General features: G+C 40.5%; 1 protein-coding gene across 4 annotated transcripts in view; it reads left to right on the top strand.

Annotated features, from left to right (window-relative positions):
• The window catches only part of LOC107558946 (human immunodeficiency virus type I enhancer-binding protein 2 homolog), an 87,288-nt gene that overhangs the window by 42,903 nt on the left and 19,639 nt on the right, over positions 1-24,746 (top strand). For 3 of the 4 annotated variants that reach the window (XM_016242654.1, XM_016242655.1, XM_016242656.1), the window contains one exon: positions 20,122-20,275. The gene's annotated coding sequence lies outside the window, so the exon portion shown is untranslated. Of the gene's footprint in view, positions 1-20,121; positions 20,276-22,546; positions 22,566-24,746 lie in introns of those variants that run through there. The other variant, XM_016242657.1, reaches the window with a different exon arrangement.

Here is a 24,746-nt window from a genome sequence, read left to right as displayed (position 1 = left end):
TAAAAATGATAAAAAAGAATTATGTTAGAGGAGGCTGTTGGTAATGCATCATCTTTCTTTATCTGTCAGACACAAAGATACAGATGGCTGCACGTGAGTGTCCTGCGTAATACTTTGTTATAGATCTGCTGTTGGAATTATTACTTGCTGCTAAGAAGGAATATTTCGTTTTCTGCCTATTTCTGCGTTATATTTTTGTTTGCGTTTGTATTTTTGATTGCACTTTCTGGTAATTATAATAACTGCCCTCGGCTAAGAAGGAGCGCGTGTAATTTAATTGCTCCCTTCCCGAGTTGAAGTGCGAACTGTAGTTTCGATTGGAGGAATTGCCCTGCTATAGACTATTGGCTGTGCTAATTAGAAGGCGGCCACAGCTGTTTTCACTTTAGTGTCTTAGACTGTGTATTTATCTGATGTCTGTGCGCTGACGCGGAAGCATCAGCGGAAGCGTTCAGGCCTCCTTTTGCGAAGACCAACGAGTGCCAACCTGCGACTTTTCCTGCGCGACTTCACCGAGCAACGAAATCGCCCAGCTTGCATATAGAACAGCCACAGGCTCAGCACCCGCCTACTTCCACTCACTACTACGAATTTACATCCCCTTCAGAAGTCTGAGATCCGCTAGTGAGCGACGCCTCGTGGTGCCATCACAGAGAGGCTCAAAATCACTTTCCAGAACATTCTCGTTCACCACTCCTGGCTGGTGGAACGATCTTCCCACCCCTATCCGGAACGCTGAATCCCTGACAATTTTCAAGCGACAGCTGAAAACTCATCTCTTTCGAAGCTACTTGACTTCATCATAAAAAAAAAAAAGTTTCTCTCTCTTTATTTATTCCTTCTCTTTCTAGCTTGTACTTATTTGAACAATGTCTAAGAACTTGGTATTACAACCACTTCTTGTGTCTGTTTGCCTCTTTAAGAAGAATCGCTTTATGTATCCCCCAATTGTAAGTCGCTTTGGATAAAAGCGTCTGCTAAATGACTAAATGTAAATGTAAATGTACAAGATCCCTGTGCCCTAGGGAAACTGTGTGGCATTTCAAATGGGAATCATGCAGAGGTTTCAGAACAGGAAAGAACCAGATTAATGAGAAAGAGAGAGGTTAAAGTAATGAAACCCACCTGAATCTTCAACCACTAAAGAGAAGAGAGCAGCTGACTTCTATTCAGCCCACTGACACTCTGACGCGCTGACACCGAGGCAAGGTGAGGGCCTCACTTATATTTTTAGTCTGTGAATGGAAGGAGCCATGAGTTGAGTCAGAGGGAAGAATAGACAGAAAAGAAATGGAAGGAAATGGGAAAAAAAATCTGCAGGCAGATGGAGAGGCAGCAGCCGTGGGTTGCTGTGACTGAGATTGTGCTGCTCTATTTAAAAACCCACAGGATTTTGTTAATGCTGCCGTGGGGTACATGTTATGTGTGTGGAGATGGAGAGACAGGAGTGTGTAAGTAAGTAGGAGGACAGAGGGAAGGAAATAGAAAAACTGCCGCTAGCATTGCAGCCCGCATTACAGTGCAACACAGATCTGACCACATACTGCTGTGGGCAATGACACTTATCTATGAACATTATATAGCATGGCTGTTTATGGTTTAACATCACTGCCTTTTGACCTCTGCCCTTGGTAAGCATTAATGTTTAATGTCTGAATATGGAGATATTGATTTTTTTTAACCAGTTTTCAGCATCAACTAGGATTTTTCTGATAACAGAATTTCAGTAGTTGATACCACTAAAATGTCATGTTCTAAGAATATACTAGTTATTATATTTACAGTAAATACTTCTCAATTAAGTAAACACTTCTTCTCAGGTACACAAAATGGGTCTTTAAGATTTTTATGTTTTAAAAAAAAAAGTATCTTATGCTCACCAAGATTGCATTTATTTGATTAAAAATACAGTAATATTGTCAAATATTATGTAATGTAAAAATAACTCTTTTCTGTTTGTGACGATAATGAATTTTCCAATTTAATTACCATTTTAATCAGTCCTTTGCTAAATTTAGTATTATTTGATTAATTTTATAAAGTAATAATAAAAAGTGTAGTGACCCTAAATGTTGGAACTTTAGTGTTATATAAATTGAAATGAAATAAAATTATATGAATACAATGTAATAAAAAAATATGAACTTTATTATTATTATTATTTCATGTAAGTTATGGATAATGGCATGCTTAATCTGAAGCCAGAAGTGAAATCACACATTGTACAGAACAGTATCATGTTGTTTGTGATGTAGTTGAACAATAAATATTCGCATATTTATTTAATCCATATCTAGCCATCAGCTTTTGACCCAAGCTACTGCATTAAGCTAAATTGCATTAAATTTTTCTCAGGAAAAGGAACATTGTTGAAACATTGTAAAATTGCTGTGAAAGCCTGTAATGGAGAGGGCCGATGCTCATATGCCCACTGTGCTGAGAGTGGTTCAGATTGTTAGTTTCTCAATGCCAGTTATGGGAGATCTCTCTGTGATATAGAGGAGAGGAGGCTGCTACTCATCCATCTGCGTACAGTCACACCAAACAAAAGCTGAGCAGAAAGCCATTCAGCAGTGGGAGAAACTAGATCTTTATTTTGTTTCTGTCTACATTTATCACACATGGAGATAAAGCTGTCCAGGTTGGAAGTAAAAATGGCCTTCCTTAGAGAAAAGGGGTATCAGTTTTTGGCTTTGCTATTGGATTGTATTAATATTGCAGTTTGGTAGAGCCAGTCATTGGTTGCATTAGTCAGGTTGTGGCCTTAAAGAATGAAACCTCAGCTGCCATGAGTTTGATGTACTCTACCATTAAACGTTTGAGTTTGACGTTTTTTAAAGAAATTAATACTTTAGTTCAGCAAGGATGCATTGAATTGATCAAAAATAGCAATTAAGGCATTTGTAATGTTTTAGAACATTCTGTTCATCGATCAATCAGTCAATTGTGAATAAATGTATCACGGTGAAAATTCAGCTTTGACATGACAGAATAAATTGTGTTTTAAAATAGATTAAAACGGAAAGCAGTTATTTTAAATTGTAATAATATTTCACAATATTTTACAATCATTTTAATCAAATAAATACAGCCTCAGTGAGCATAAAGGGACTTCTTTTAAAAACTTATTTTCAAAAATCTTACTGACCCCAAACTTTTATTACACAGTAGTGCGTATAATGTCTTTTTCTATTCTTTAAAATGTCTAGACTTGATTCGGTCTACATGTTCGCATAAAATGCCTTATGGCATTCCACATCGATTGTAAGTTTTGCAGCGTATACACAGAAACTCTGTCGGTGTTAAACAGCACCAGTGGACTGCCTGTGGGGATATCCCGTCATCAGGTAGATATAAACACACTGAGAGATCCTCATACACTCAGACTCCAGCATATGCAGGGCACGCATGTCTGGCCCATGAAGAGGGAGGAATGTGGAAAACCTCGTAACACACCTCTGATTTTCCGCTCCTGCTGCTACACATCCCATTATCAGTTTTATAAGAACGCTGGAAATTCCTCCGGTGCGGTGGCTCCAGCGCGTAGATGCCCTGGGCGGCACAGCCACTACATTCCTGACTGGGGGGCCTCTTTCCGAGACAACTTAGGGTGGACCCTTCATGGCTCGTTTAACAGTGATATAAAAAGCTGGTATGCTCCTTTTCCCCACTTCTCCAGTCATCAGCATGCAATGCAACACCACATAATGCATGCAATATACTGTGACCTCATGAGCTGGCAGGTCAGGCAATCATTTGCTCAGCGTTTGTTGATGCAAAAGTAATTAAACTCAGGTTAAATGTTTTTGGTGATGGAAAATCAAAAAGGAACTGTTGATAGATTTCTAATGTGTCATGGAAGAGGATTGGTTGCATAATATGCAGGGCGGACAAAGAGTTTCTAAGCCAGACTTCAGTTTGAATGTTATTTCATTGTTAGTGCTTGAAATAGGTGGATTTATGGTTCTTGGACAAGAACAATACCACAAAATCATGTCCTGTATACGTAATACAGGCAACGCAATCCAAAATGTTATGTATGTAGCAGTGCTGGCTCTTACCTTCTAGAAGTCATATGCTTGTATTATCTGTGTCAGATATGTAAATCAGTGGCGTTCCGTCCATATAAGCTATGAATGCTCCGCATACCCAGGTCATTTGAGAGAATAAGTTCACGGGATAATCCATATAAACATGATTATAAGTTGATCCCTTGTCATTTGAAATGTAACTTAAAGCTTAAAGAGTTAGGAATAAGTACGTAAAATGATTTATTTGCCAAATGGCAGTAATTTTCTTTAAATCTACGTCAGTGACGGAAGCTTTTTAGGGGCGAGCGGATTCTCCGCAGCTTTCTCGCCTCCCCTCTGTTGTTATGACTTGTCAGGATTGATGCGCGTTCTCAGTGATTTGCTGGTCTGCGGCAGATTTAATGCGCGAGGTAAGCTGTTCGCGAAGCGCCTCACCCAAGCAGTTGCTTCCAGATCTCGATTGCCGAAAATCACATTGTGTTTGATGCAAAACCAACTCAACTAAATCAAAAGAAAAAAACACTGTAACTGTATATTTTTGTTTTCTCAAGCAAAGCAAATTTTAAAAGTCCACTGAAAACATTATCTTCTTACATTTTTGGTCATAGACAACGTATATGTTGAAGATATACGTTATTGTCAACGTTATTGCCTAAGCGGTAAATAAATTAAAAAAGTTTATAAAAATATTAAATCAGTGGCAGGCCGTGCATTTTACACCTAGGCCTTCAGTGGCGTCCTACATGAATTAATCAATTTCTTCATACCATCATAATGATGCCACGGCTATAGAAACCATAAATATTACACAGTAATGCAGTATAACAGGGCACTACATAACAGACAGGTATCTTATGTAGCGAGAATGAAAGCCATTACTAATGAAAGAAACCCAATTAACAATTGCGCAACACATCATCTGTAGCTGAAGCATTAACCTAACAAAATGACACAAATACAGTCCAGCCGATGTTCTTACAGACATTTATTCACCCAAACGCATTTATACCTTACAGATAGCATTGGAATAAAAAAATAAGGTGATTACATGTGTTTTAAAGTTGAGCTAACAATTTACTGCTTTATTTCGTCTTCACGAGTCTCCCCGCCGGTCTGCCAGCGCACTGCGGGAGGAAAATACTGGTTAGCACAGCTTTACTAGGAAAGTGAGCAAGTAACATTAAAATAATTCATACAAGATGATGAAGAAAAGTGTATAGATGTGGCTCTCATCTCCCCGCTGGTCTGCCTCTGCCAGCGGCGCTGCGGCCGGAGGAAAAGACCGGTTAATACAGCTCCACTCGGGAAACTGAGATATTCTTACGGAGACTTAAACCTGGCTTTATATCACGCAAATAACATCAGAATACAACGCATCAAGCGATAAAAGGGTCAAAAATTAAAATTAAGCTACCATACTCTAGTGGTTTTTCATCTTCACGAGTATTTCACAGAGCCGGTGCCGAGGAGGTGTGTGGTTGTTTTTCGCAGTCATTAGGACTACTGTTTTTAGATTGACTAAATATAGTAGGCAAATATTTTTTCAAAATGCACTAAAAATCTAAACCTGAGAAACAGAAATAAACGTTTTACTAAGTTTTAATAAAATGATTTACAGTGATGTCCAATCAAAGGACGAGAAAATGCTGACGTTATCGTTAGCCAGCTAGATGGCCCTGGTGTTGCCAACTCGAAATCTGATTGGTTAAAGCAACGGTTTCATTGCCATTGATTTAAGCTAACAGACGCCTGCACTGTGGATTCTGAAGGCCTTAAGGCAGATTTCTTTGACCCTGGCAACACGATTGCTGAAATATGATTGGATAAAAGCTCTAATATAAGCATACACTGCTGGAAGCAGTGCAACCAAGAGAAAAGCTATGAAATGAAGAGAATAGACTATTGGAAATAATTTAATACACATTCATGGAAAAATATATTAAAACTAAATCAGTGATTCTGATAATGTTTAGGCCAGCAGAGAAGGCTTTGCTGGCCCTGACGGCCCACCACTGATATAAATACACATAGAGTTCAAATACTGTGCAGTGGATATTGAATCAGGCTTATTCAGCAAATAAATGGTCGTGCCTGGAATTCATTTAGCAGTCTATTTTACACTGTAACAATGGTATCGGGGCTTTTTTTCTTTGAAATCCATATTAACACACTCAGAATGTGTGACGTCTACGTCTGAGATTCTTGAACAGATTTGACGTAGTTGCATTTCACTACAACTCAGCAATAGAAAGTACTTGAATGGCTAATCTGGGTTCAAATGGGATCAACCTAGTTTTGCTTTACAAGTGTTACAAACCATTTTTGGTATTATTTGTTTGTTCTGTTCTAAATTTATGCCAGAACTACTTTCAGATTATAGCAACATGTGTTAATCAGGTGCAGCTGTTACGTGGCAGATTTTGCTGCTCTCAGATCATTTTCGTAAAGCATCATCAATTACGTAGTATTTGGGTGTCCTTTCTATAATCTCAAACTGTGTCTCAATCAGGTGATGCAGTGACGTGAAACAGGTAACAGGTTTTGTGAGTGTGACAGATTACAAATTATTAGAATGTTCTGTTCTATATTTACAACAGAACTAGGCCTATATTTAGCTACATGGCTTTAGCAGTTTTGAGTTCCTGGGTGGCAAATATTACTGACTGCTTACTAATGAAACTGAACCCAAAATAAACACTAGACAGACTTTAACTAGTAATTTATCAGTATCTGATGATATTCAATATTTAATTGTCCATGTTCATTTGCCCTATTTTTTACATTTAGATTGCCTTTGCCATCCTCTTAAAGTTAATGTACACTAATATCTAGTCTACACTAACACTTATATTTAGCAGATCTTGAAATTATTATACTTTTTGCATTGTACTGTACATAATAATGACTTGTAGCATTTAAAACTATTGATTTTAGAGTTTTTTTTTATTATTAAGAAAAAATAGCATGTAATTTTAATTCACCTCAAAGTTTGATTAAAAAAAAACAATAATTTGTTTTTTATTTAATTATTTTTATTTTTGACTAATAATGTGCCATTCCAGCTTTTGCAAGGTGAACTAACAGACCTAGATAATGTGGTCGTAGCTCGGCTTCGTATACATCGGATGATATTAGGCCTCAGACGGAGATGACGTGTGACATGAATTTAATCTTTCCAATATTCAAGTATGTATGTATACTTGTCTTGGACAGAGCGATAGAATCTGTAGCTCGATTATAACTTCACATGTAAATATAGTGAGGCAGTTAGACCTCAGCTGCAAGATAGCTGATCCGTTTTTCTTTCATTTAAAAAAATAAATAGAAAACGGCCATGATTTGCCTATAATGCCTGTGCTTATTTAATTCTTACCCCTAGTCTGATGTGTCTCCAGGGATAAATGTAAATGCACACGTATAAACAAGCTTTCTTGGGATCCGTGCACACCCTTAAGAGATGTACACAAACAGCATACGTACACACTTAAACATTCAAGAGGCCTCATGTGTGTGTTCCTGCTCAAGTCCAGATGATGAGGACTTGTTTGTGATGGGGGCCAGCAGTGACCTCAGACTCTTAACAGAGAAGCTAGTGTACCCCTCCACCCCTCTGACACACACACACACACACACAGTGCAGTTTGTATACCCCTCCGCCCCAGCGAGACAGCACAGCATCTGTTATGTAAGTCACGCAAACGCTGCCAGAGTTCACCACGAGGTTCTCAACCGAGTTAGGCGGTGGACCTCAGTGCCACCTCATCCCCTCCATCTGCGAGGAGGTCTGCATTGACAGAGACACAAAACAGGGTATCCTGGGTGTTACGCAACACACTCACAACTCGGGATTTTGTAAGCTCATCCCTCTTTTCGTCTTTCTTTGCACTGAATTGTATTTGCTCCACACTTAGCTCAGATCTCTGAGGACAAATGGCTGAACTAAGAACTTCATTGTCTGGATCTGATTCTGTAAGACAGGGCTTTCCCCTTGAGAGTCAGCTTATGACATCAACTGAACTTTCCTCTCATCCACAGTTAAACCTTCCTGTGCATGGAAAACTGAAAAAAGGGTTTCGTGTCTTTCAGGTGAAATGAATGTTCAAGTTGTTCAAGTGTGGCAGATGTGTTTTTAAGACCGAAATCAGAGGGGAAATTGCCTGTTGAAATTGCAATGGCCATTCAGACTGGAGCATTTGATTTGTGTCTGGGCATGGGCATTGTTTTCACTTTGTGAGTTGCTGATAGACAATAGTTTTTAGCTTTTAGAATGACATACTCCGTGTTGAATTGAAAGTTAATTTGAGTTTACAGTCTGATGTGATGAGATAAACATACATGTACTAAAAAATTAGCAAGAATTACAATTATTTTTTTCTATTCTACTTGAAAAGTGTAGGGCTATTCACACATTAACAATTCTTGTGATGTGGTTCTTTTTAGGGGATCACATTCATACAGCATAACCATTGTAGTCTGATTGACTCTTATGACCCAGCTCTATTTAGTGAATCATATACATACAACTTGACCAGTGTATTCTGAATAAATAACAAATGACTCTTATGACTTGGTTCTTTTTAGTGAATCATATATTTACAGTGTGTAGTCAATAACTGATTATTTTAATTCAATAACTGATTCCTTTAATGAATCATTCAAAAAGGCTCACAAACTCAGGAGTTACCTATGTGAATCAGTCTGATGAATCCTCTACTGAATGGATTAATCTGAATGAATCCTTTACTAAATTAACTCACTGAATCAGTTAAAACGGTTCTTGAATCAATATCTGACTCACATTATAAATTTGTTGTTATTTATTTATATTGTAATTTTAATATGCCAGTCAATGTAGATTGGTCTGTAATAAGGTCTGCGTCATTACAGTTTAATTTGGTGATTGTTTGAGGCTCTCACACGGGAATCTGCTAAACCGTTAGCCAAATAAGTATCTGTTTTAGCTATTCATGGCTCCCCAGTATCACATGTGATTCAGCTGAATGCAGCCACGGTACAAACATGATACGGAACAAGCTGAGCGGGAAACACGGGCACACAGAAAGGCTCAGCTGCATGTCAATGGAACTGGAAAAACAATTATCTTAATTTCGTATTGAGGGGTTTCATCCCAGTGCTGGGAGAGGCTGAGAAATTGTGAATAAGCGGTTCTATCCCCACTGTGCTGCCTTTGTGATGTATTTGTGTCTTTTAGAAATGGAAATTAATGGTCAGATTACACTACGGACCTGACTTTGGAAATGAACATGCCCGGGGAGAGGACTCGTCACGTTACGACAGATGTGGAAAATGCCAGAGAGCTGCTTGATTTTCCACTTTCCAAGTAGCTTGGAAAAATAATTTCTCAAAGAGACTCACAACAAGGGAAAGAAAAAAATGACAATGCCATCAGAAAGTGCTTTGCGCTTGTTTGCACAAATATGTGTATTTGCGTGCTAGTGCCCAGCTGTTCCATGGGTAATATTTGGTCTGGGGAAATCTGGCCTGTTCCTCCATTTCTTTTTCCTCCAGTGGTACCCAAAGTTTCCAAGCCTGGAACTGCTAATCAGTGTTTGTTCTCGGCCCAAGTGTGTGTGGCAGACCCCAATTCCATAGCTGGAAAACCTGTGGCCTGACCCTCTAGTCAGAGCAAATTAACAAAAAAAACAGTTCATCATTCTTCACCTCACTTCCTTTGTTTCCTCACTCAAAGAGAGCTATAGAGATTTGCTCTTGCATGTGGGCAGATGTGTACGTGTGTGCGAGCGAATCAGTCGCCTGCATTGTTGTGGTGTTGTAGCTACAGTCTTGTGTGAGTTGAGTTTGCACCTTTACATTACCACTTCCTCCAACGTCATTGACACAGAACCTGGGATGTCACCCAAGATTGTGCATTCACTGACTTTCTGTGATTGTAATGTTAGTGCTAACATCTTGAACAACTTGATGGAAAGGATTAGTAAATGCATCAAAATCACAGGTCACACTTGTGTATTCTCTTAATGTAATATCTCCGATTTCTCTCTGATTTCAGCAGCTCCTCAGAGGCCCAAAGCCACTCAGTCTGTGCACACACTTGAGGCACTTTCAGGGATAGAGACAGGCAGATTTAGATAAGGAGACAAAATTAATTAATTGTTGTCTGACACTTCTTTCACTGAAAACCTCTAACATCAGATCCATAGAAGCCTGTTTCTGCCTCTGATAAAAAAAAAGGTATTTCTGACTTCATATCTCACAATATAACTTGTTATATCCCAGAATCACACATGTATTTGTCCTAATTATGACTTTATATTTCAAAATCTGACTTTTATTACAATTGCGACTATATCTTGCATCTGTTTTTTCATTCTTACTCCTCATAAATGTACATTTATGTCTCACATTGGCAAGATCTCAAAATTAAATCTGACAGCTACCACTTTTTCTCATAATTAACTTTATTTCTTATAATTATGAATTTGTCTCATATTATAACTTCATATCTCAGAATCAATTTTTTTTCCTCGTAATTGTGACTCCATATCTCATTATTGTGACTTACACCTCAATATCTCAAATTCTGCTTTCATATCTCAAAATTCTATTTCATAATTACCTGCTTTTTTATTTACTCTGAGGGTAAAAACAGGCTTCCGTTCTGTTTGTGAGGCATCAAAACGTTGTTGTGGCCGCTCTGTCAAAAATGTTGAATAATAATTATTTTAGCCACCTCTTGCACTCTGAAAAAGACCAGATTAATTTATTGCAATTATATGTGTACATTTAAAATAATTTCCCCATGACTGTCTGTACAAATTCATTCCATTTACAGGAATAAACAGACTTTCAGAAGTGAAAAAAACGTATCAGAAAACTGATCTTATATTAGCCAGCCGATGAGTTAAAGGCGCAAAGCCAGAGGTGAAGAGCAGCCATGTAGAGGAAATGGAGATGCTGTTATTTTACTGAAGATGCCATAATTATGATGCCACAGTGACTTCCTCTCCTTCCTCACACAGCTGTGACAGTTCCACCCTCAGCACTTGAGCCAGACACCAAAGACACTTTGTTTCCCTGTCAGATTCCTGGAAGTAAAGGCTTTAATCGCATTACACAGATAGGCCCAATTTGTAGGAACGGCCCTACTCTGATAAAGATCTTAGCATCAAGAATTGTTTGCAGTTGGTGTCAGTAGAGCGAGACTCTTGACTGTATTTCTGGTGGGAAAAGGAAATATGGTGATTCCTGGGAAAGTTGGCACCTGGACGGCATGACGAGGTGTGACTCTGGCTATGTTATTGTGCGTGTGGGACACAAGCTACTTTACAAGCTCTTCCCACAGGCAAAGCATAAAGGCAGGGTCCTGTTTTTGGAAATAAAACCATGTCCTTAGGACTCGAGTGGCACAAAATGCTCTCCCTCCCTCTATTTCCGCTGGATTATGTGGCCTTGACTGGCTTGACTGTAGTGGGCCACTTTAGTCCTGCACTTCAATATTAATGCATCAGGAGGCTTTCGGAGGGGCTGCTATTATTTCCCGCGCATGTCTGTCTCCAGCAGAGTGACAGTTAAAGGGACAGGCGTCACAGAGCAAACAGGCTTGTGTTCTCTATTATGTGGGCCATCCAGCAGAGCCCAGAGAAACACTGTGGGGTGACTGATTGATATTCTTGGCCCCCAGGATCGTCCCCCGTGACCTGTATTCACTCTTAATTATAGGAGTGGTTGGAGGGCAGGGCACTCTCTCTCCAGTAATAATATTATTCTATTGGGTCTTAGGGGAGAGCCGCAAAATGTCAAATTTTCTCAGCGCTGTTAATGGCTTGGTGATGCACTCTGATCATGGGTAAAATCCTCCTGTGTAGTTGGAAATGGAGCACGGTTGAGGTCGAATCAGCATATTGCTCTGTCTGCTTCTCTTTTGCAGTGTGTAAGCAACACGTTTATGCATTAACCACCGTCGGCTCTTCTCAGTAAACTCTTTGTCTTGAAGAAGGGCTTTCAGCAGCAGTACAGCTTCCTTGACTCTGGTGTTGGGTTAAAAACAGCTCAGTGCAGACACAGCAGAGTGGATATCAAAGGCCAGAGAATGGTATGACCACGGCACTGTTATCCCAGCAGTGGTGAATCAGCACTTCACCCCCTGGAAAATTTTTCCTCAGTGTTTGTGGTATAGCAATGCTAGATTCACTTTTCAGAAAGACAACAGGGAGTCTAATGTACTCTTTATGTTCCATAAAATGCTGTTCAAGTAGGCCCACAACTCTTTCTCTTACTTTTAACAGCTGCGATACTCCTTTTCTTGAAAGTGTCTCTTGCTAGAAGTGTGATCATGAGTAATGAGTGCGAGAAGGACTCTTGCATTAGTTCCTGGACTGTCACCTTTGACCTAGACTGAAGCATATATTTGTTCATTGAAAATGTCATTGGGGTTTCAGAAAAGTCTTATGAGCAACTTCCCTTCCTTGTGAAAATCATTGACCTCCTGAAAGGCTGCTTGTCACTCACTGGTAGAGTTGTGACAGTGAGGAACTTTTATTAACAAACCAAATAGAACTGCACCATGCTATAGGCCTAATATAAAATAAATAACTTACACAAAGTTTAAATAAAAAAACAAACAGCAAACACTGTGTAACCAAATAAATAAGAAACATAGCGTGTTTATTAGCAAAATTAATAAGAAAGCTTGGAGGCACTTGATGTAAAAAAATAAATAAATACTTCCACCATCGTCTTGTCTGTCTCACCTCACTCTTCTTGTCGGCCAGTTCGACTCACTCTCCTCGCGTGATAAATGAAATCTGACTCCTGCTGCTGATCTGTGATGTCGTTTGGCACGCTGCATTGAGCAACCACGTTCAGTTTTTAATTGTAGTGTCTGTTTTCTAAGTGAACTAAATTATTTTTATTACAAAAAAAAAATCAAAAAGACGGTGGGGGGTGGTGCTGTGGTGGGCAAGTGACGTAACCGGTGTTGCAGCTTAACACCGGTAACACTCTCAACACCGACTATTGCAGCAAGCCTACTCACTGGGTTTTGCAAAATTCAGAATTCTAGCTATCTATCCTTCTGTCATTCTAGCCATCTATCGCTCTATCTATTGTTATATAATAACAACAGTTCCTATATCAATAGCCTAAAAATAGAATACACTATAATGTCAGCTAATGACATTATTTCTGACCAACTGTTCTGTTCTTTCTAGAATTGTGCTTTGCAGATGTAGAACTGATTTCTCATGGAAACCTAGCTATTAAGCTATATTGAATTTGACTCAGAGTTCTTTCTGATGTATAGAAGGAAATATTATATAAACATTCTTCACTTGTGAGTTGTGTAAAGCAGGTTTCATGGAATTTCATAATAAATCAAGACTGAAAGTCAGAGTTAGGTTTGAGGGGATGGAAGGAGTGGCGCCGTGTTACAAGACTGCTGCACAGGATGTGCTATTTACCCCCCTAGGAGAAAGCAGTGGGTTATTGGTTAGAGGATGCTGCTGAATGTAGCTGGTTTATCACTACAGGCCTATCAAAGACCATTACAGAAAGACCCTCTTCCTGCTGCAATACCTAATATCCAGGAATAAAAATGGCTAGCGTCACCTCAGATAATTTAGCAGGAAATCGTACACTATATTACTCTCCCATTATTCTCTAGCCAATAATCTGGAATGACATATTTTCAGTGAAAACCAGAAAGGTGGCAAATGTGTTATTTTGTGTTTCATTCTGACTGGTGCCATTACTGATTGGGTGTTAATAGCCATTGCTGCATTAAGTCTCCGGACTCCTCAACCTTGAGCTGGTATGTTTATATATGGTGGGCTTCTATAAAAGGAGCGCATGTCTCTCACGGGGTAATGGCACTGTGCGGTGGTTGTGCTGCCCGAGCCCATCAATTACACAGCCGTAAAGCTCTCATTTCAGCCCAAATAACTGCCATTGCTGTGTCAAAGTCCCCACCAAACTGCCTGGGTACTTTTAACAACCGTCCTCCCTCTCGGCTGAAGTAAATTGGTGAAAAGGCATGTTAGAGAGAAAATGAGTGGAAACTGGACAGACGGGGCCTGAATGTATTTTATAGACTGACTCAGACACCAGCTCAGCGCCAGCTTCTTGACTTGTATAACAGTGTGGAGATTGGAACAGATAGAGTGAGCTTGACTCACAGTGCTATCATGGAGAATCTGCTCTTGTTTTTCTTTAGTAGAGGAAGGAGAGAGAAGAACAGAAGGACAAGTGGGCAGACTCGCCTTTCACGGCAAAAGACAGCTAAACCCAGTGACCTTGCCGTGGTCCTCGAGGAGAGGTTCTTCTTCGGCCCTTGGCCAGCCTGGAGGCTGGAATGGGGTGTTCTACAAATGGGTTCCTCAAGCTATACTTCCAGGGTGCTTGTAATGGATCTGTTACTATCACACCCAATGTAATGTTCTCAGCTTGTGTGATATAAGTCACACTGCCCCCGTTTCAATCTCAGGGGAGAATTCTCTTGGCAGCGGATGGACTCGTGCTGATGCTGGCACCATTCCTTCACCGCGGCCCGCCTCTGATCTGAAAAGAGCGCTGCGTGTGAAAGGGGTGACAAGGATGGTAACTGGTCCACTCATCCCCCAATGATGTAAATGTCACTTCCCCCTTTCAGTCTGGGCCTAAAAGTCAGATGCACAGTGATGCGAAAGGCTGGAAAAGATGACACTGATTAGCTCGCTCTTGGGGGGCGACTGTCGTGGCTTGCGCAGGATGGCCGTGGCACTCTGTGATTAATGCCCATTAAACACCATGTGGCTCCAATTTGTTGCAGCCCAAATCCTGTCTCCCAATGCGCTGATTACAGAGCGAAAGCCCAGCTCTTCTACACCTGCTGGATTGAGGAGATGCTCATTGTGCCTCGTTCTTGGTCATGTGGTTCCGCTGACTCTTTAGAATAAACAAGCAATGGAGAGACAGCACTCCCTCTGGAACTTTGCCTAATCAACAGTGTGTGATTAGGGCTTTATAGCTCATCTAAATCACAATAAACTATGAGACTTAAATATTTTTGTTTCAGCTGTTTTGTTTGACTAGAAAACCTCTAGAGGTATTTGCCTCATGTTTCAAATTAAGCAATAAAAAGCAATAAATCAATTTCTCGCCTTTTAAGACAACTCGTAAATCATTGAATACCAAACATAATTTTGCACAGGGGTATCTGGCTGATTCTGTTATGTGTGTCTTTTATTATCTTGAAATTTTTGCAACGCATTTAAATTGTTCTTGTTGCCGTGTTATAATGGTTGCTGTACACAATATTATTATTTAAAAATCTAATATATTTTCTATATAAATGTTTTGTATATAGATTGTTGTTTAGTTGCCTCTGTATTTTACTTTTGTTTTGTAGATACTATTCAGATGGGAAGGTCCCATCTGGATTGACCAAATACACCATGACACATGTGAAAGTAGTTCTTCTGTCAGAGCACAAAGATGATTGGATGGCCAACCCACTGACCAGAAGCGAACCCTTTCTTAGTCTGCTGCGAAGATCAGACATATTAGTTAAAAGCACAGAAAACCAATCTTGCCACTTTTATTTCAAATCTTTATTTTGGCCTGTCATTGGAGCTAATTCGAGTACAAGTCAGCATGTGCCGTCAGGAAATCCACTTAGCCCGATTTCCCGGCTCTTGTGAGGGGTAACATGACACTGGACCTCGGCCGTCAGGGGAACACTCACCGCCCTACAATAAAACGTGTGACTCTGATGTCATGACCACAACTATGCGCCAAATTCCTCATTGATGCACTCATCTATCAGAGGTGCTCTTTCCATTTAAACGCCCTGTCATGAAGAGGCATGGGAATCAAAGGGTGGAAGGAAGCAGAGAGAAAAATGGAAGGGGGGGGGGGATTTGGTGGGGGATTGTGTGCAGCTGGGTCTGAAGGAGAACAACAGAGCCTACTGATTTGTTTGTTTGTGCTGGGAGACATGTGATGGTTTAACGGGATCCTTTCCTTTTTTTCTGCCTTCTTTTTTATGACTAAGCCGAAGGAGGGAGCTGTCACCTTTGTTGGTTGTGTCGTTTGTCAAAAGTACTTTCCAGTTTCCTTCCATAAATTTTTAAGTCGCCCCATTAAATATAAGGTAATTGCATTGTCTCTATATGGTGCCTGGAGCTACAAGTCCTATTAAAAAGACACAAAGGCAGTGAGTGTTAAGAGTATTTATTAAAAAGAATGGTATTAATTATGGAGGAGGAGGAGAGTGCGAGATGGGGAGAACTTGTGATGCTGCGAGGGTCAAGGGTGTGGATTTGTTCATGTAATTGTTAATATTGCGCATATCGATGACAATCCATGGATGGGGATTTGACTGGTGTTGGATTGATCTATTCTGGGTAGTAACAATTCCCCCTCACCCTATTATTTGTCCCCAGCTGGGCTTCATTAAACCGACTTCAAGTAAAAAGAGGCTCAGATTTGGAAAGGATGGCTTCATAGTTCATCAGACATTCAAGAGAATGCAAAATGATACACAGGCAGGGGAAAAGAGGTTTAAAAGAGAATGTGTTAAAGAGGAAATGAGAGAGAGCGGTGAGTGCAATGGAGGTGTCAGGGTGAGGCAGGTGCACCTGACAGAGTGCACATTGGTTCCCATGGTTGCAGGGCCGGTACGATGAGGGGCGAGTCAGAATGATGACAGCTCTTCTAGCCCCAGGGCCCTTCCTCCTCCATGATACATTTAGGTTCTTAATGCCACCTCAAATGATCTTGCTAACTTTACTGTATTACTCTGCATGAATTTTTTAGCACCCTGAATAATGTTGTGGAAGTGAGGCAAGAGGAAGGCTCATCTCCTTGACAAATTTTACTCAAAGGATGTGGTCGCTGACCACATGCAATATTCGAGCCAGGTTAGTGTAAATAAGGCTAAATGCACTGAGCTACACTCAGCTGCTTGGTTGTTGGCCAGGATGTGCCCAATAAACTGCCTGTATAAATCGTTATCTGAAATTCTGTGACTCTCATACTGCAGATTTCTCTAAAGAAATGTACATAAATAAAAAACAACAAATCTGGCATTGTGACTTTACATCTTAGCATGCAACACACATTAATAACTGAACTGGAACCTTCAAATAAAGAATTGTTTAAGTGCTTTGATATCACATAAGATCCTTTTGAACAACTAGGACTTCCTCCAGGTAGATCAGGCTGCACAATTTCATTTTTATGAGGAGTTTGTGTTCTCTCACTGAAGTAAATTGATTAGGGTCAAAACAGCTTCATAATAATATATTTCCTGTGTCAGTTCTGTAATCCTATTCACTTTAAGACAAATAGGCAGAAAATGGCGTGAGGATGTTGGGAAGGGGGTTGGAAACGCATTTATGGCATGACATAATATGGCTCATTTTCCACCAAAATCATTTTGCTGAAATTACTCAGATCATTGAAATAGAAAATATGAATTCACTTGTCACTCTTTACATTTTAATTCACACACTGTGAAGTGGCACAGAGCATAGTTTATGAGAGCTTTGACAAAATGTGCCACATGTCCTCAAGTACTTTCAAATGATAATTTCCAGGGAAAAAAGTGGAGTCATATAATTACAGGCAGTTATTTATACTTTGTACATATCCAATTCATCGCCTGTTCATTTAGCTAAAAGCTCAACGTTGGGTCTCTATTTTGGATGCTTTTTTTTTTTTAAGACGAAGCACTCATCATTGCCCCCATCACAGCACATCTCAGTGGTAAGAATAGTCTCTCTTGTGAGTACTTGACGACCTGTTGTGGGAGAGCTCCTTTGTAAAGGGTTTTGAGCAAGCAATATAAATACTGTAGCTGGACTTAATTTCCCTAAAGCATCATAAGCCTACATAGAACATAGAAACCATTGGTTTACTAACGCCAAAGTGCTGAAACCCATTTCAGCAACCAAAATATACTTCACTCCATGCATAGTCAGTAAGGTTGATCATTTGTGCCTTTTTAATCAGCATGTTTTATTATGAACACAAATTAAACCTTCCTTAAAGGGGGCATAACACACACAGTTTCCTCCAATCTCATGTTAATCTTGAGTACCTGTAGAGTAGTACTGCATCCTTCATATCTCCAAAAAGTCTTTAGTTTTCTTATCTTTATATATGAAAGATACAGCTTTACGATTCTCTCCGGAAAAAGTAGAGGTCCTTGAGGCGCGCTGTGGGCAGCGCTAAAGAGTGATGAGCACTTGGGCGCCGAATGCCAACAAAACAGACATTTGATGCCGTTTCACTTACCGTCTGCAGTTCTGAATCATGACCGGGATCTTTTATAGCTGGGACTGCTCCATCTTTCAGTATCAAACGATGTGCAAATCCAGCGTGGAACTGGGCCTTCTTTATAAAATGTTCGTCAACAAACACACTTGTGAAACTCCGTTGCTGCCCCGGAAAAACAAACTGTATCCACTGTTTACATAACGCTGGGTTCTTTAGGAAGCTGAACAAAGTTATCTTTCCCTTACAACCAAAAACACACTTCTTTGGACTGGAGACATTCTTCCCGAGCAAGTCCCGTGCAGTGCTGCTGCCGGATGAAGCGCGTTGATGGGCGCGATCTCGCTCTCTCACTCTGGTCGATACGTGCGCGGGTGCGCTCTTCTGGGAGAAATGCCCATATAAGGAGTTCCACCCTCGTCTACGTCATGAAGAGCCACGATCGAAAAAAAAAACTCTCAGAAACTTGTATGAACCCGGAAGTACGATTTTTGGCACAGAAATACTCCGTCATTCGTCCAAATTGTTTTTTGAAACTTTTGTCCATGCTTAACATGAGAATCCAACTCTTTAACAGTGTAAACAACTCTGAATGCATTGTACCTCCCCCCCCCCTTAAAATGGTATGGTTAAAACGTTTTGAAAGTCTTGATTTGGTGTGCAGTGCAATATACATGAGCCCTGGTAAAAGGTTTTTTTTGTTGTAGTTGTGGCGGGAGAGAGGAAGTGTTGCCTGTGTTTACCCTGGGTGAGCTCCACTGCAGATTGTGATGCAACCTCAAAGAAATGTCTTGTTTTTCTGGGTTAGCTGAGTTTGTCTTAGTGCAGCAGAGCAGCATAATGGTGTTTGTAATATCTCCAGCCCTGGGGCACATTTTAGATTGTGAAGCTGAAGAGCACAGCTTGGCTGCATTCACTCCAAGGCAGGGAGCATGAAAACACAGTGAAGCATGCATCTCTAGATGGGCTTTTGGAGAGCAGGCCTGAATGGCACTACAAAGGCCAAGCAAATTGTATAACTAAGAACTAAGACCTTAAGGTTGTGGTCTTTGTCAGAGAGGCTTCTTCTGGCATATTTATTTTCTCATAGTAGAATAAAAGAATGGATGCACAATGCATGCTGACATTACTCTTGTTTTAAAGAAATGTATGAATTTGTAGTCGTGTTTCATTTTGATCATTGTTTGATCATTTTGATCATGGTATCATAACCAGCACTGAAACGGAACAATAGCAATATTACATTTATAGCAATATTACAGCAAATTTCTTTCTCCATCATAGACTGCTGGCCAAGGTTCAGCAGTTCACCACAAACAATGAAGCCCTGTGTTTGTCGCCTGGGTTCTTTGCTATTTTTGTCTTGAAGGCTTTTTTTTGCCATTTTGGTGTCTGTGTTGTTAAAGGCAACACATTTTGTCAGATAGTTTTCTGTTTACTATCAGAAAACCTCATTCTGGCAGATTACCAATCAGTATAATTACGCCCAGTGTATACGATTGTATAAGATTTTTGTAATTTATGAAATGGCAAACAATGCGCAAGACAAGCACCATCTTGAAGGAAAGGTTGATGTTTAATCAGTTTGAATCTGTACTGGCATGTCTCATAACATTTATAATATTGCGTATAATATCCCACTGACAGACTCTTCATTGCAATATGGTTTGTGCATAAACACGTCAGAGGATTCATATTAATACAGCACGATTGCTCCAAAGGGAGTGGAAATATTGTTCTAGCAGATGCTCAGTTCCAGTTTATTTATTCGATATGAAAAGCCTTCAGCTACTCTGATAGTCTCTATTTAGTCTCACATTATCATTAAACTTGTTTCCTTTCATTGTCTCTACAGTGGTCTGCATAATCTCAGCACCCTGGCCAGGGGATCTTACTTGTCACCCCACTGCCCAGCCTTCGCCTGCCTAACCTGACTACCATAGAGGGAGCAGCATTGAGGCCTTTACCCTGAGAAACAAGCAGATCCCAGACTTACAGAGAACCTTACAGTGAGTTCACAATGTCACACCACACAAGAGCAATGAAGGGAGGCCATGAAGGACCCAGGTGTTTAATATGGAAAAAGTGGAAAAGTGAGGTTAGGGAGACACATGTTCCTCGGGCTGTGCATCTGGCATCCGTGTGCTGAGGTTGCATGCCTCAAAGATGCAGTAGGAAGATAAAAGTGCATCGCTGATTATATCTGATTTACCACGGCTAATAAAACTTTTGATTAGCATGGGAGTGGAATCATATAGATAGATGTAGACTTAAGGCTTGTACACTGGCATTGTAGACTAAATGACTGAGGATCACACAAGTCGTTCCGAACATGAACTTGCACAGAAACATGCGTCTCATTGCTTGGAGATGCATGACAAATGAAAGCAATATGTGTTCTAAAACTGACTCAAAATATCTAACATGACTGATATCCTCCGACCGGATGGAATCATAGTCTGAAGCACAAAAATCGGAGTCCGTGCCCATCATACATGACACAATTTTCTGCGAAATCTGTCAACTTTGACTGCCCAAAATGGCAGACTGGCTCTGACTTTCAACAGCTAAAGCGTACAGATTGCAAATTGGGCCAAAAATCTGGGCAAAAGTCATGTAGTGTATTCCGGCATTTAGGCCCTTATAGCAGAGAAAAGATCTGAACATTTAATCTGTTCCACAGTTTTATGATATATTTGTGGATACCACAAATGCCTGTGCTTCAAAGCCTGAGCCGTGAACAGTGACGGGGTTTATTTTCAATGGTGCTCAGAGTAGTGGCAGCCAAACATCCCACTCTTGCATGCTCGCCCACCAGTGCTTAAGCTTTTAACCTCAGACAGTGACTAGAGCCATTTATTTGTTGTACTATAGGAGACCAGGGCACACTTGTAGCAGATGTTTCAACTCTTCCAATCTGGGTCACAACCTCCAGATGCTCTCCCTCTTTTTTTGAACCTTCTCTTTATAGAATTTTGGCAGTGGAAATCCTTATGAGGTATACTGTTCCACTTGTCCTGTGCAATACCTTCTTTTTTGATGCACTTGCATCCAGTAAATTGTGGGGATACCTTCATGTGGCAGAAGGGTCGACATGTGTTAGTCTACAAGATCCAAGCTGTGTCCAAACCCCTTTTAAGGTAGAGCCAAGCTAAGACCTCCTTTGGAGTCAGTCATTTCCCCTTGGATTCTGTGACTTTAAATGTCAACAACTGGCCACAGGTTTTACGTTTATGCATGGTTCAGTCAACCTCATGAGGTTCTAATGTAGTTGAGAGGAAGTGAAAAAACAAGGATATCATTTCAATGAAGCATAACCTTGTAAGTTGGGAACCAGTAAGAAAGACAATTAATCAGTGCCTCCACAGCTGCTTCCTGACATTTCTGCAAAATGTTGTGGAAAATGTAATGAATGCTAGCTTGTAATGGTTTCAAGCTTACCCGGTGGAAAATATGACAATCTTTCCATAGACAATTAAGACCAACATGAAGCCCTGTTTTTCACTTTTTTTTATCCCTGTCTTTCTTTCCATAGGGCAGTGTTTGTGTTTAAGCCAAGGCTAAATGGAAACATGTACATTAAAACGGACACAGCTGTGGAGTCTGAAAAACCCCTAGGATTGTTGGCGCTTCACTAAGCAATCTTAAGGCACCTACAGAACGATTTAGTGTCAAATCGCACATTCCCTCCCACAGTCCACAAGGCGGGCATGTTTTTAAACACCGCCTCCAGGAATGTGTCATAAATCCATCTAATGACCTATACATGATGCTGATGATCTTTTCCCTATTTACTTCCTATCTTTTTCCTGCATTGCACCAGTCCACAAATATGCAGCTCTTGTTTTGGGAGCGGGTTATTCACAGACAATGTTTTCATCTCTGCCGTTTTCAATTATCGAGCCATCCTGTAATTATGCTGCTCTGCCCCATATTGGACTGCTGGTGTGCCTCAGAGTCCCGGGCCAGACCGGGGTACATTTTTCCTTCTAGGCCCCCCTTTTCTCTAGTGGTCGATCCAGTCACTTATTTGATTGGTAACAGTATCTTGTGCTGGGGTGATAGTGCTTGGACTTTCAGAGTGGCAGTTAAATTAGACATGACCTCATGTTGAAAGGGGTTTATTCTCTCCTTAATAGCTGTTGTGTTTTCTATCAGCAGGCACTGCCTTTTGACCCGTCACTCACAGCAGCACTCCGATCGTGGTACTGTCCCAATGTAGACCTCTTCTGTGACAGAAAGAAGAGAGATTGAACTGCTGCTTGGTTTATTGGGGCTTCCCATCAGACCCTTTAAATGGTTGGTGGCTTGAAGAAATGGATATCAGTAGCTTTTTCATTATTAAGACATAAACGGTAGACATAATAACTGGGCACTTTCTTAACTGCTGTTACTGTTCATCAAGATAAATCGCAACATTTCCCAAACTGAGGCAGTGCTAATGTCTTATTTAATGGCTGATGTCAAGGCCCAGTCAAATTTTAGCGCATAGCAATTTGTTGAGAGAGCAGCCGTCTGGACAGATGATATTATTTAAATAATTACCATTGATATGATTATAATGACAAGCTAATGGGTAATGTGTCCTTTCCGCTACTGTACTAATCAGAATAAGCCAGTATTTTCTCCCTCTTCTCTATGCCGTGATATTGTCCTTATGAAAGAATTGCCCATCATTTCCATGAAAGTGAGTCTGTTGATGCTTAATTTTTCCCGGTACATTCACTCTCTTGCTCTTACTGAGTCGCTGGCATCACAGCTGCTAGATAATTACTCATTCGACCAAATGTCTTGAAGGGTTGTATGCACCTCGTTTCCGGCTGCGTGCGGATCACGGCAGCTCTGCCATCCCTCTCGGCCCACACAGGCAGAGAATCGAATGGGCTGCGTTGTGTAACTGAAGCCCCTTTCATAACGCAATTCATCAACACCACAACCCTGCATGGTATTCATGCCTTCCCCACCCACACAGGAACAGTCACCCACTCTCCTCACCCCGTCTCGAGATGGCTGTAGATGCTTCCCACGCATGCTTTCTCTCTCCAGCACACACATAAATGCTAAGGCTCTCCTGTACAGTGTTAGAAATACTTCCTTTGCTTGAATGGCTCTTTCCTCTCCTCCATATAGCTTTGAAAGACTGGTTTATCTGTCAGAACTGCTGTCTTTTCATGAACTCCTATCGCTCCTCCTATTTCCTAATTTCAGAAGGCTTTGAAAGCATTGTAACTATTGTTGAATAGTGCATTATGAAAGTCCAGTGTCTTTGGAATGTGATTGTGATATTGCCGATGTGTAGAACTCCCCTCCACTGACCATCTGGACATGATTCTAGCAGGCCTGTCTCTCTGCACTGGCCTCTAACCCAGCTGTCGTCTGCCCAAGATTCAACTTTGGATTCTTAATGAGGAGTCAGTATGACACTCCAGGGGGCTGACTCACATACATTTTGGGTGATACATCCTCCAGTCCTGCTAACAAAGACCAAAATCACACCGTAAAAGTTGCTGGATGAGCAAAAGGTGAATCTTGCAGGGAACTGAGATAAACAACCAAGACAAAAGTACTGAGCAAGTGAAGGAAAAGGTAATGTGAGGATAGCATTAGTGGGACATAATTCAGGATTGTCTCAGAAATGTCCTTTATTTGATTGAACGGACAGTGCCTTTTTTCAGGTAGCTATAGTAACTTAAATAAAAGAACAGCTATTGAGATCCTTCCCACATAGAGTCGTGGTGTGAATAGACATGTGCCAATTCCTTTAAAACAGAAGACTTTATTGTGGTATCCTTACTTCAATCTATTTTCAGACTTGTTCTCATTTGCTCTGTGCCAGATGATAAAGCCTGTTGGAGTAGTAAAAGTTACCTCCATCACTAATGAGTTGCGATAGCTGGAACAAGGGCAGTGGAAAATCAACTCAGCAAACTCTCCTCCTCTGCAAGAGTAGTGGTATTCGTGCACACTTGAAATTCCCTAATGGCAGTAAAGTTCCTCTTGAGACAACCAAGCAAGGTGTAAGCTAATTTTAGATGCATGACGACAAGGCAAATACAAATAAGGTGCAAAATAACGTTTGAGTAATTGACCATGATTGTTTTAATGGTAGGAATTTGTCACTATAACCTCTATAACCACTGAATTGAAACAATTAGCAGCCTGTTGAATTATTCAGTGTCTGTCCTATAAGGGACAAAAAATTGTGCCACTTGGACTCAGGGAAATGAGATCTGGCTTGTGTACCTCCCCAGCATCATAGCTGTGATGTCATGAGGGAGCAGACAAAAGGTGGAACCCAATCTCTGGAACATACTGCCCGGTGTGCCCAGGTGCACCTCAGTGAGCTACATGATCTAGTAACACTGTCTGCCTCCAAAGAGTCCATTAGCTTAAGTATGCAAACTACAATTAAAAAATACGATACAAAAAAAAACTAATTTGCCCATTGGCCTCTGATCATCATGGCCTCCTAACAATCCC

The sequence above is a fragment of the Sinocyclocheilus grahami genome, unplaced genomic scaffold, assembly GCF_001515645.1.
Source record: "Sinocyclocheilus grahami isolate Dianchi unplaced genomic scaffold, SAMN03320097.WGS_v1.1 scaffold667.1, whole genome shotgun sequence".
Classification (NCBI taxonomy): domain Eukaryota; kingdom Metazoa; phylum Chordata; class Actinopteri; order Cypriniformes; family Cyprinidae; genus Sinocyclocheilus; species Sinocyclocheilus grahami.
The sequence above is the reverse complement of the archived record's forward strand: the minus strand, read 5'-3'. Positions and strand labels throughout refer to the sequence as shown.